Genomic DNA, 13463 nt, shown 5'->3' with positions numbered 1-13463 from the left:
AGGAAAACCCCTCATGAGAGGCACGTGGCAGGTCAAAATTGTTACATGTAACCATGCCCACGTACCTAGGCACCAGTCTTTCTTAGCATCATAGGAATTGTAGCAAAGGAGGAGAGGTCAGAGGGGAAACCCCCACCATGATCCTATTGCTAGGGTGCTTAGCTTGGACAGACAGCGGAAGCATTACGTCCGAACTACAATGATGGAGGGAAAACACAAGGAAAAGTTTCAAGTCCTAATAAACAACGGAATTTATATTCATATCCGAATAGTTGCAGGAGTAGTTAAAATATAGAAAAGAGGGTAGTTTTTGAATTCTGAATATATTCTCATATATCCTTGTTCTAATTATATGTTATAAATTTAAATAATATTATAATTTTACAAAATGGATTCGGATATATTAAAGATTCGGTCTATATTAAGAGGATGCAGTAAGGAACTTTAATATATGCTAATTATTTGTATCTAACAAAGAAAAGAAGTTAGGGACATGGTTTTACCACCGTCAGATCCATTTTCATCCCTTTACGGGGCTTCCCTCTCGTATAGAGGAGTGAGACAGTGATGAAGAAGGTATATGTTTTATATAGTCTTGTAATTAAGGTTGATGAAAGATATGGATACACCAAGGCCTAGACTTGATCAAATGGCCCAGCCAGCTCGTGCCCGGCTCGGCCCGGTTTGGATTGAGCTAAGCCCAGCCCGGGCCTAGTTTAGGCCTGGCCCGGCCTGAGCTCGAACTACTCATGGGTTGCATGGCCAACCCTTTGCCCGCCCGACCCGGCCTGAAAGCCTGCCTATTTGGCCCGCAACTAGGCTCGCCCGTTCTGCTATAGTAGCCTGCCCGTTCTGCTACAGTACTTACCTGTTCTGCTACAGTAAAAACCAACTAAAATTTTAGTACTGTACCATTTTATATTTTTTTAAAGCACACATTTAAATTTTTTAATTTATTATTATTATTTTTTAAATGGAGTGAATATTTTTTTTTTAAATAAGCAAATAGTAAGAAAATTTTAAAAATAGCTAAAATGTGGGTTTGGTCGAATAATTGGTGGGTCAGGTCGGCCCGGCCCGACCGGCTAGCCCAATCTCTCACGGGTCGACGGGCAATAATGACTAAACTATTCTAGCCCGGTCTGAATAATTGTTGGATCGAACCATGGGCACAATCTTTGGGCGCGTATACCAAATCCAGATGTAATTGAATAGCTGTCAGCAGCGAATGCTGCTAGAAGCAAGCTTGCCAATTCCTTTTAAAGGTGATCGACTCGTTGAACGATTGCGATATGACATGAGACAGTGGATCTCCTCTTCTGCAAAGTTCGGGCCATTAATGGGCGTGAGAAGTCGTTTCCAGAAATACTCAAAGCGACTGCCCCGACCATAAGGCCAATGATTTCTACCAAAGATGTATTTATTTTATGAGTGGTCGGTCTTAGACCAAACTTTTCCAGCTGCAGTAAGTAATGATTTTATTTATTCTTTTATTTTTAAAAACCTAACTACAATTATGAATTAATGCTATGTACTGCTGGACGTTTTGCTGGCAAAGTAGGTTTGGACAGTACAATTGTCGGATCTGACAATTCATCCAGCCCAGGCAATCTTCTACAAGATAGATCGAATCGGTGCGTACTACTCGTTGGTAATTCACTTGGAAGTACCTGCACTCAGGATCTGGACAGGTTAATTTCAGAGGTCCGGTGTACAGATCTGACTCCACGGTAGTGTCCTCTTGGAGGGTCCCACCAATAATCCCACGCTACGTCTTCCACGTAACATTTACATCCTCTGCAATTTACTACAGCCAGACTTGCTTGGAGAGACTCGCTTATTATTTACTAGAACAATCTCTCTCCTTATAATTTCAAACCACATGAAAAAGTTAATAATTGTTTGTTCTTATGCTAAGAAATATTACCGATACATCAAATTCATATATTTTCACAAATCTCAAAGTAAGACAGAAAGCAAGCTGATGTTGATGACCAATTTTCATAAGGGACTAGCCTAACTACAAAAGCTAGCATTCCATTTGACAATAATTAGGGGAGAAGTAAAGGGGAGCATATATATACGGGGAAGGTTAATTAGTAAAAATTAAATGTAGAGAGATCTCAAAAGTTGTTCACGTAAAAGATCTAGTTTCTGTTGTGCAAATAGCCCAATGGGTGAAAGAAGCAGACGCAAAATTTTCACCCACAAATTTTACAAATGAAATAGTAATAGCAATACCAATGCAAGTTTGGCGAAAACTCTAATATCGTGCCAATAGTAATGGAATAGCTATAAACAACTTCTAATCATGTATTAGACACCATAATGCAAGTAATCACAAGTATGAAAGTAATAGAGACAATAGAGAGAGAGGGAGATAAGATTTATGTGGTTCGGCGATGTACCTATATCTACGGATGGAGAAATCATTTTTACTATGCAAATCTCTCATTCCAAAGAGTTTAGGAACTATAATCACTCTCAATACAATAGTGGCTCACCCGCATAAATATTCTCTTAAGCATTCAAGTCCTAAAAACTCACTTTAGTATTTATAGGGCTAGTTCAAGTTGGGTTTAAATACAGCAGATCCCAAAGTAGTATTCGAACGCAAAGACCTCGTTCAAACTTCTGTATCACAGTTTGCTCTCGGATTGAAAATTGAGTTCAAACGCTGGTGAGCTATTTGAACACCTACATCAATAGCCTTTGTCTGAAAATTGCGTTTGAACGCTCTCAAGGCCTGTTCAAACGCACTAGCACAAGTTTCTGAAAATTGCTAAAACCTGAATTTGAGCTAAATTTCAATAGTTTCAAGTGTCATCTTCCTATTAATATGTTTGACGGGATAGATGAACGTTGTTGAATAAAAGCCGGCGGCAAAGATAGTTATGATCGATTTGGCTGATGAAGAGCCTTCTTTTTTCTCCTTTTTTTCTATTTGAAAAGGAAGTCGACAGACCTATTCATTTAATCAGAGAAACATGTTAGTGAAATTCTGGGAGGGGATTGACCCACTCCTTACAAATTTTCTTAACATAAGCGAAAAACTCTAAGCGATTGACAAACATTTAGACATCAGTTTTCAGATAGAATGCAGGAACATTCCCTAATTATGAGAGCAACTGACCAGTCCTCACCAACTTGGCTCGTTCCCCTAACCACGCAAACAAGCTTCTGCCGATGAAGAACCTTCTTTCTTCATTGGCAGCTTGCCTCTTAAAACTTCAACTTCCTCACGATACAGAAGTAGTAAATTTAGTGAAGCTTAAATAAAAAATTGCAAGAATTGGATGCAATTCGTCGAGGTTAAGCTAGTGGCCGAAATTATACTACTGATCACTAATATGGAGAAGACAGTGTTTCTAATTAGTGATACCTATATATGCTGACACACCTGCAGCTAGCGCTACGTCAATCCTTTGATCAATGATCTTTAATTTGTAGCTCTCTCTCTCTCTCTCTCTCTCTCAATTATTGTCGCAAAGTCAGTTTCGTTCTGCTTTAAGAACAATAACGTATATTCTACGATTTGATGATGGCTCTCGATCGTCTTGCCCATAACTCCATGAACAACATCCTTAATTACTTCAAGCAACTAGATTTAATTTTGATAAAAAGTTAGTATCCTTTTTGGATTGTCGGAATTCTTTATGTAGAAATAAATATTAATTTGTAGAAGGACAATACTTTAACATAAAGGAACGTTCTTGCTCAGCATGCAGGATCTACTACAAAATACAGTTTGAGCATTGTGTGTGCAATATATATATATATATAAGGCATGCAGGATAGCTAGCTAGCTAGCCTGAAGTCCTATCCAACGTCTCAGCTGGGTATCCTCCTCCTATTCATCAATGTTAATTACTCTGCAAGAGATAGCATTCAATGGCCACTTTTTATAACAGAATTTTAAATGAGTGAAGATCCCATCAGCAAATTATGAATGCCAACCAATAAATGCGGCAGGTATGATGAATGATATCAGTAGTTGGGAGATGTTGGAGCAATAAATTTCAGTTAGATTCACACTTTCACATCACCAAAATATAAAGCAGCAGAAGCATGAGGTAATTAACTCAGAACATACATTATACTTGCCAACAATGTACGTATATATGTATGTATAATATCATAATGTTTCAAGTTAATGAGCCGTTTACTCACGACCAAACTAGATCTGGAAGCTCTCCCAGTGGATGCTAGTATATAAGAAACACGAAGGTCACGCAAGTCCTTCAATAAACCAACCAGCATTGGTCCTGCGTTAACTCCTATATATCAACTCTCTCTTGTACGTCTAGCTAATTCCAATGGCCCAATCCTCAAGCCTCTCCTATTTCTTCGTCGCCTTAGTACTGTTGTCCGTAGCTCATTTCACCGTCGCTGGACGCAAAGTTCCAGCAACCACCACTACCACCAAGTCGGACGATAAGGAGAAAACAGACTGCCTGCAAGAAAGCGGTGTGTCGATTCCAGGCATTGGTGGGTTCATGGGCGGAAGCGGATTCCAGGCACCTGACTTTGGTGGCTTAGACCACAGTATTCCCGCTGCGGTGAATGGCCAATATCTGCCTGGTGCGGATGACACTTTCATTCCAAACCCAGGTTTCGAGATTCCAAATCCCTTTCGGAGATCAGTTCCTTGAAGATGTTAACTAGCTAGGGACTCATATTCTACTATCTATCTATCTATCTATCTATCTATCAAGTGCTGTCTCCTTCTGTGTTCATTCGTAAGCTAGGTAATTAGAATAATTAAGCTAGCTGCATGTACTAGAAGGGTTAGGTGATATTTTAATGTACGTTTTAACTTGCTTTCAATAAAATAAGCTGTAGCTCTATATTTTATATATTCGGTAGTGTATGTCCTTTGGAATTAATTGATTCTTGGAGTACGAACTAAAAATGCAAAATAATAAGTCATATACACGGATCTCATTGGGTAACCAAGCGTGAGATGTCGATCACAGACCAGAGATCTTTACAAGAAGAAGAAAGAGCAAGCAAGCTAGACGCTAGCGAGGGGAATTAAATATCCGCTCAATGCAAGCAAAGCGTAAGGAGGGTGAGATCGATAAGCCAGCTTCCCTTATTTTCCGTCGTCTCTTGAATAAGATTGCATTTAGTGATCCAACTCAATATGCATTATGGAATTGCATTTGGTGATCCTGCCCAATATCCATTTATGGACTCATCCAGAGGTATCACTGTCTGTGCATGCATCGGAGCTCTTTATCGCTGCATCTCACTTGCCACTCATTGGTAGAACTTGACTATAAAATTGGATCACGTCAAGGATCTTTATCTTTTTTTGAGAGATTGTGAGAAGTGGAACCTTCATTGTGATACGACATGAAGCCGTTTTAACCGTGTGCACTATCCCATTAGCTTGAATAGCATAATCATGTATAAAAGTTCACCAATTAAGAATAGTACAATTGGTACTCTGCAATACAACCCTTCGTACGTAGTGCTACCAGTTGTGAGTTACTTATAACTATCGAATACTATGCTAAAGCGTATCAGATCCGAAAATGGCGTCCCTGAGATAGATGCCGTGTTGGGTTTTGCCTCGTTGTATAGAGGACTTACCGTCCTAAAAGACAGGAATTGATCTACTATTAATAAATTGAAGTGGGCCTACATGAAGCAATGTAAAAGAAAACTTTCTTTTGTCCTTTTGTTTCTACAGCAGCCACCCTTAGTTTTTGCATCTTTCGTTTAACTATATCTCTGTGTGTGTGTGTGTGTGTGTGTGTGTGTGTGTGAGAGAGAGAGAGAGAGAGAGAGAGAGAGAGAGAGAGAGAGAGAGAGAGAGAGAGCTTCGCAGCACCAAGGCGTTGATCACCTAGCAGCAGCCATCTTTTATTTTGTTTGCTTTTCTTTATGGAAGCAAAAAGTGAGCGAGAGATAAAAACTTAGGATTTGTAATCGCTTTTGTAATTTTGCAATTTCTTCACAGTGGATTGATCTTTGTTCTGTAAGTGAATCATCAAACTATATAAATCTTATATTTTCTCTCTTGGCTTGATTTTCTTATATTGATAAATATCTGCAGAAACTACGCAACAGAAGTTAACGAATTTAGTTAATTAAATAAATTCTCACATATTTAGATTCTAACTAAACTATATAAGTAAAATAAATAAGATAATTATACTCAATTTATCGAATTTAATGTCCTCGTGATGCGATCCAATCTAACCCAATTTGCATCACGAGAAGGACAAGATAGAGATAGCTCTAAAGCCCTAAATTAAAAAAAAAAAAGCACAATGCTAATAACTACTCTAAAATGAGCAATCCTCTCAATATATTCTAAAATGGAAGGAAAATAAATTTGTCTGAGTAGATACAGAAAGTAGAGAAGACCTCTAAAATATTTCCTATTCCAAGTGGTAGCCTTTCTTCTCTCTGCTACCCCCATGATTCCAAACGTTTAGTCTAAATTGTATTTATATTAAGCTCCAAAACATCCTAACTTATCATGCAAAATCTGTCTATCTTCGGACGTACTTCCAACGCTACACTTTATTCTAATGGATATTGAACAGAGTTCTCGGTCTGTCAAATGTTCGGTCATTATTTGAATGTCAGTTGCATTTTAATATATCCTGAGTGTTTCGGCTCCTATGGTTCATACCCTTAAGATAGCAACTCCACACTAGATTCCCTTACGAATGCTAAATAATAGCCACTCATTTTATGCAATATGGTTATCATCTACCGGCTTTCTTCCCCTTGTCAAGCAAGAAAGATAACACAATGGAGTCAATAATCAAATGATATGAGAAGAGATGACAGCCTTGTCAAAGGCCTCCTGATAACATGAAGTAACCTTCAAGACAACCATTGATATTAACAACAAGATTGGCAGAGGAAATACATGCGACAATTAACTTAAAGAAATGATTAGGAAAACCATGCAATTTGAGACAATTGGCAATAAAAGACAGCTCTATATGGTCGAAATGCCTTGGAGAGGTTTGCTTTTAGCACCATGGCGTCGTCCTTCAATTTTGTCGACTTTATGTAGGCAACAGCTTCTTAAGCCATTACGTTATTGCCAATGATTTGTCTCCCAAAACAAACGCATTTTGGGACAAGGAATGATAGAGCTTAAAAAGGCTTGATCCTTGTTGCAAGCATCTTTGCGATAATTTTGTACGAGCTAGATGTCACCGACAAAGCAGGAGCTTCCTTTTGGGCATAAGAATAATCTAGGTGTAGGATTTTAGTTGTACTTATATAATTAATAAATTATATTTTAAAATAAAATTTTATTTATGTAATATGTTTAGATTTTATTTATAAACATATATACAAGTTATGATAAATTATGAGATGTTTGATAAAAAATATACTAAATTAGAAAATTGATTTGAAGTTAAGGAATTTATATATACAAGTGATTTGAAGATATAAATTGAAGATTTATAAATTTTGTTGGATTTCAAGTCAAAGTGTTCTAATGATTTAAAGTAGTCATTAAAATATTTCAATCTTACGAACTAAATCTAGAACAATCTGAACGTAAGAAAATTATGATATTTTTATGAGAGGAAGCCCCAAAATTCACAGATCTAATAGTTTTAGTTTTAGGTAATTTTGAGGTCGAAGTGACAAGATAAAATTAAAATAATAAAGAAATGTTAGAATTAGATAGATTCGTAATTATCTGACATTGCGGCGGTCGTCGGAGAGTGGCAGACAACTAAGGATGGTGGTGAATGGCTGTAAGGTAGGGTGGCTTGTGGAGGTGGTGGTGGTTATGGGTTGGAGGTAGAATTAGAATTCTATGATAGATCTACTCCTATAAAAATAAACAGCTATGATTAATTTACTTCTTTTCCTGAATTATCTTATTCTTACTCCTAAATTAGTCTAACGCTAAAACTTAATTTTTAATTCTTTATTTAATGCTCGGATGATTGAATAAATAAGCACAATCCCTCTATATATAAAGGTCGGGTATAATTAGTCCTACTCAGATTAGCCATAAAGGCTAGTATGACTTGAATTAAGATTTTTGTCTTATAGGCTTACATGGCTTAATTGAATTTGTCTTAGAGACTTGTATGACTTAATTAGACTTGCCTTAGATATTTGCATGACTTAATTAGATTTACCTTAAAACTTGGGTAACTTAATTAGACTTACTTTTTAAGGCTTACATGATTTAACTAGACTTACCTTAAGAGCTTGCGTAAGAGATAAACATAAATTAATTAAAAGATATATAGACTCGATCCATCGATGTAACATCCTTTCCTTTCTTTTCCTTCTTTCCTTCTCCTTCCGCGCAGCCATTTCTCCCTTTAGCTCCTTGTCGCATCGAAGCATCGCCGTAGCTTATCGTCGCCGTGGAGATGCTCACTTGTGAGTCAACTCCTATCTTGTGAAGTTAATTTGTATTTTAATTTAGCCCCACGACTTTTTCCCCTCCCTTCTTCCCCTTTTAGTCTCGTCGATTGATTGGTCGGCCAACAGCCCCAGGTAGCTTTCGTGCCGGTCCTTAGAGCTTTGCCAACAAGTTAGATTCCTCTTCGTGAGACGAAGCTTCTAGTGTCATCTTTTGGTGCCCTTGTGGCTGGGTTTGTCAAGCAACTTATCTCCTTGGCTGCTAGCCATGGTGTAGGGCATGATCATCGTCGACTGCCTTGGTAAGTAGTGCGCCACCTCGTGTGGGCTATGTGTGTCGAGTTGGTGGATTTGATGCCGTCAATTGGGATTGTCGAAGGTGATGACTGCTAGTGACCCTTCCCCCCACCCCCTATCGAGGAGCTCTCCTCGTCAAGATGGCTCTCTTGCTCCGTCTTTGGCGGAGTCACACTTTGGGTTGTCATCCTCGTTGTGGTTGCTGGTCAGCATACCAATTTCAACCACTAGCGGTGGTGCACGCCGACAACCACCTCCTTCCTCTGGGAGGGTTTGTTGTCAAGTGAGAGGAGGGAGGTGGTGTGGTGGGGATATTATTGAGCTGGGCTGCTTAGCCCAGCTCGGGCTTAGGTTGGGCCGCATCCCAACCTATGCAGCCCAACCCAAGTTGTTGGGCTAGGCTGCGAGACAACCCATGCAGCCCAACCCAAGTTGCTACTGGGTTAGGCTGCAACCCAACCCAAGTTGCTGGTGAGGTTGGGCTGAGTGTAGCCCAACCCATGATATGATTGTGGGTTGGGCTATGGCCTAGCCCATGATGTTGCGGGTTGGGTGTAGCACAATGTAAATGGCTTCTTAGTGGGTTGGGGGCTTTAGGCCCATCTTTGGTAGGTTTGTATTTTTTGGGTTAGCGGAGAGACAGCCTATTTTGCTTTGGGCTAGCCCAAATAGAAAAATTATTATTTAATTTCTTTTAATTTATTTTAACTTTTTACTTAGTTAATCTTGTCAAATGTGAGCCTTAATTAATTATTTTTTAGCAAATAGCTGTATTCACTAAATTAATTATTATAAATTAATTTTAATAAATTAGACTATGGCTTGAGAGTGTCGTTAAATATAACTCATATTAGGGAATTAGCTCTATTTGGGATTTAGCATGCTCAATTGCAATTTGGTTAAAGTTATTTTAGCAAATGAGTCATTGATATGCGAATATCTATATTAATTTCTCATGTCGGATAATTAATACAGATTATCATAGGGAAATTATATTAAGTAGATTGTCTTATTTAACGAAGCAGATTAAATAAATATTACTTTAATTTTAATAATGTGTTAGGCACTAGTACATCTATGCTAGTTCTATCTAATTAATAAATATAGGAATTTATAGATAGACCTATCCAAGCCCATAGTGAACGTTAGTAGAAGTATTTAATTAATTCTTATAAGGAATATGGTGCTTATAATTTATTTATCGTTATTATTGAGGTGGACTCTCTACCGTGCGAAGATGATCCTCAGGCAAGTAAAACTTCTATAATCTAGTAGTATTAGAATGCAATGTCATACCTTATGGCATCATCGCATCCATATTATGCATGTGCAAAAAATTTATTTACTATTATTAATGCAAGTATTCCCCACTAGCTTTACTTATGGTTCGACATAATTACGTGTATCATGATATTATGCATATCTATTGGCATTATTATGTAGAATAGCATATAATATATGATAATGATATATGTTCCATTATGCTTATTGTAATGTATAATATCATATCATTTGCATATGTTCATGACCACAAAGAGAGTGACTACTATATCTCGATAGTATTTGATACCTCCCCAACCAGGGTTAGGGTGGGGGATATTAATTTATATTTTAGGGCCCATGCTTGAGGTCTTAGTTTATTGATCACAGATAATCAAGCAGTCATTTTGTCGGGCGATGGGCGATTTATTATCAATTAATGAGTTATACCCTTTAGGATGATACCCGATGACGTAGGGTAAGGATATCCATGAGCGACGGCTCATAATTTCCTACACAGTGATGCGTTGATGGGAGCCAAGTGCTTCGAGGGTAGTATCAGGTTCGATACTAACTCATGTGATGAGCTTACGACTGAGGTCTTTAATCTACAGTTGTGGATAATCGGTTATGTTGTTCATCCGCTGATGGGCTAACAATTCTACTGCTATGGTCTACCCTACCTTAGGGGTATTTATGTAGTCGGGTGTGAGTATTAATGTAGTCTACGGGCGTAGCTCTGTATGTGCCTGAGTTACAAACTTGATAATCTGAGGTGATGCATATCATGTGGTGTAGTGTTGACATGGAATGTTGGGCAAAGCTAATTATGAGTTCAAGTTTGAGGATTTGATAGTCTGAATTTATGCATGTTATATTATTAATTATTAATACTTGTGTGATTATATGAACATGATGAGTATGTATATTAATGCATTGATTTGATTATGATATACATATTCATATTTACCTATTATTGCATTATTATTTACGTGACTTATAGACTATAGAAGTAGATACTTGCTGAAATTTATGTTCACTACCTTTTAGTAGAAAAATTTTCAGATTTGTAGATGACCCAAAGTCCACAAAGGAGCTAGGGAAGAGTTGCTTATAATTATGTTATTTACTTATTTTTGTAAAGTAAGTTAGATGGCATGTAGCCCCTACATAAATATTATGATATGTATTTTGAGGCTTGTTGTGGTCTTTTGTGTTATGGTATTTTTTTTGTTCTATTATTTGTAGAAATGTGGATTTTCTCTTGTATATTGTGTTAAAATATTGATTAGAAGTACACGTGGTAACCACATGGGTTCTATCCACGTAAAAAGCATGTGTATTTGGTATCGGGTGTTACAATCAAGCCTAAAATCTTCATGATGCGATCCGATCTAACCTGGTTCGTATTAATCCACCATACTTCTGACCATCTTGTCCTCAAGGTGTCTATAGTGGGTTTCATACTTTCTATCGCTCTTGAACTACATGTCCTCGATCTTCATGTGAGTTTAGCCTACCACGTGAAATGATATGGATGTAAAAAATTATGATATTTTTATAAGGAGAAGCCTCGGAAGTCACGAATCTATTGGCCTTGGTTTCACTGATTTCGAGATCGAAGTGAAAAGATAAAATTAAAAAATAGAGAAAGGTCATAATTGGATAGATTGGTAATTATCGAATATTGCAGCGATTATCAAAGGATGGCAGATAGCTAAGAGTGGTGAACGGCTGTAAATATACATAGACATTGTTTAAAAGGTCGTTTGAATGCACCTTCTTATATTTTATTATGTACTTATGTAATTGGTAAATTATGTTTTAAAATATAATTTTTGTTCATGTTATGTGTCTAGATTCTATATATAAACATATGCACAAGTTATAAAATGTTTCGTACAAAATTAAAATTAAAGATGATGTTGAAGTCAAAGTGTTTAAAATGATTTTTAAATCATAATTGAAGTGCTCAAACGGTATTGTGACCATTGAAGTAGTATGAAAAAAAATACCTAAAGGCACAAAAATGACCACTCTACATTTAACTATGCACTCTACCATTTGAACGACTACCAGTTCGAACGCACCTTGGTAGTCGTTCAAATTTACAGAGACATATGAAAGACTATTCGAACGCACCTTAGCTGGAAGCTGTAGATTTAAATCAGGTCATTTGAAGTTTGTTCGAAGTGCATTTGAAGTGTGTTCGAATGGAATCACGAGTTTCATAAAATCTGCTACTTTTTTAGAGATATTTTTATCTCATCTCTAAGAGATATTTATCTTATCTCTAAGAGATACTTATTTTATTTCTAAGAGATATTTATCTTATCTCTAAGATAATAGATGGAGAATCTTTGAAAGAATATTCTATCTTATTACTAATCGATTATTATTTTAAAATCTTTTAGAGGCAATTAGATATCACTTCTCTATTTTAGACAAAATATGTTGAATCGCTCTCAATTATACGCATCTATATTAAAGCTAGAATAACTAGCTCTCGAGAGTCATTAAGACGGAATGATCAACCTTAAGGGTCATAAGTTTGAAATCTATCATGGAAAGCAATGTATTACAAAGTCTAGCAAGCAAGATTAGTACAGATTAAGTCATGGAGATCGGTCGATGATCTATAAGCTTTCCGTTAATTGCTATATATTTTAGTGATTCGTTTGGATACATCGTTTTGTACCTGGTTTAATTTTTCCAAGTAAAAACTTTTGTGTTTGCGGTTATCTTTTTCACACTTTATTTTATGCATATTATTATTGATAGCGTGCGATACATCCTATCTCATATGGCATTTATTATGTTTCTTAATTTGGTATTAAAATATACCTAAGGATTCACGTATATTGGTTGTTTTTTCAACCCTAGAGGTCATTTGGAGTTATAGAGATGGTTTTGCAGATTTAAGTCAGGTCGTTCAAATGGAATCCTTATGCTCGAACAAGATTGAGAATTTTGAAGAAATTTGCTACTCCGTGAGATCTTTTTGGAGATCCATTTGGCTTTAATTTGGAGAGATGTCTACTTTATTTCTAAGAGATATATAAGGAGTCTTAATCTAACCCAAGGGAAGCCGTTAATCATATCTTTAGATCATCTTTTGTAGGTCATTAACGATAACTTTCCAGCTTTAAATGAAATATGCTAAATTGCTCTCATCTCAACGCATTTATGTCAAATCTAAAAGAACTACATCTCAAATATCGTCACTGAGATGAAATGCCTCAAGGGTCATTGAGATTTGGAAACATATAACAGAAAACAGTGTATCACGGGATCTAACGAGCAACGTTGTTATAAATTGACTTGTGAAAATCGATGGATGATCTGTAATCTTCTTGTAACGACTACAAGTTCCAATAATTGATTTCAATCCAAGTTTAGATCCGTAATCTTTTACTCAATTTAGGAATTTTTCACATAAATTTTTTTGTGTTTGAGATTGGTTTTTCATATTTAATTTTTTGTATTTTATTTTTAATAGCATGTAATAGATTTCATCTCATAAAGTATTCATTATAAGA

Source organism: Typha latifolia, chromosome 10 (assembly GCF_019914945.1).
Source record: "Typha latifolia isolate L0001 chromosome 10, TyphaL0001v2, whole genome shotgun sequence".
Classification (NCBI taxonomy): domain Eukaryota; kingdom Viridiplantae; phylum Streptophyta; class Magnoliopsida; order Poales; family Typhaceae; genus Typha; species Typha latifolia.
Note: the sequence above shows the minus strand (reverse complement) of the source record.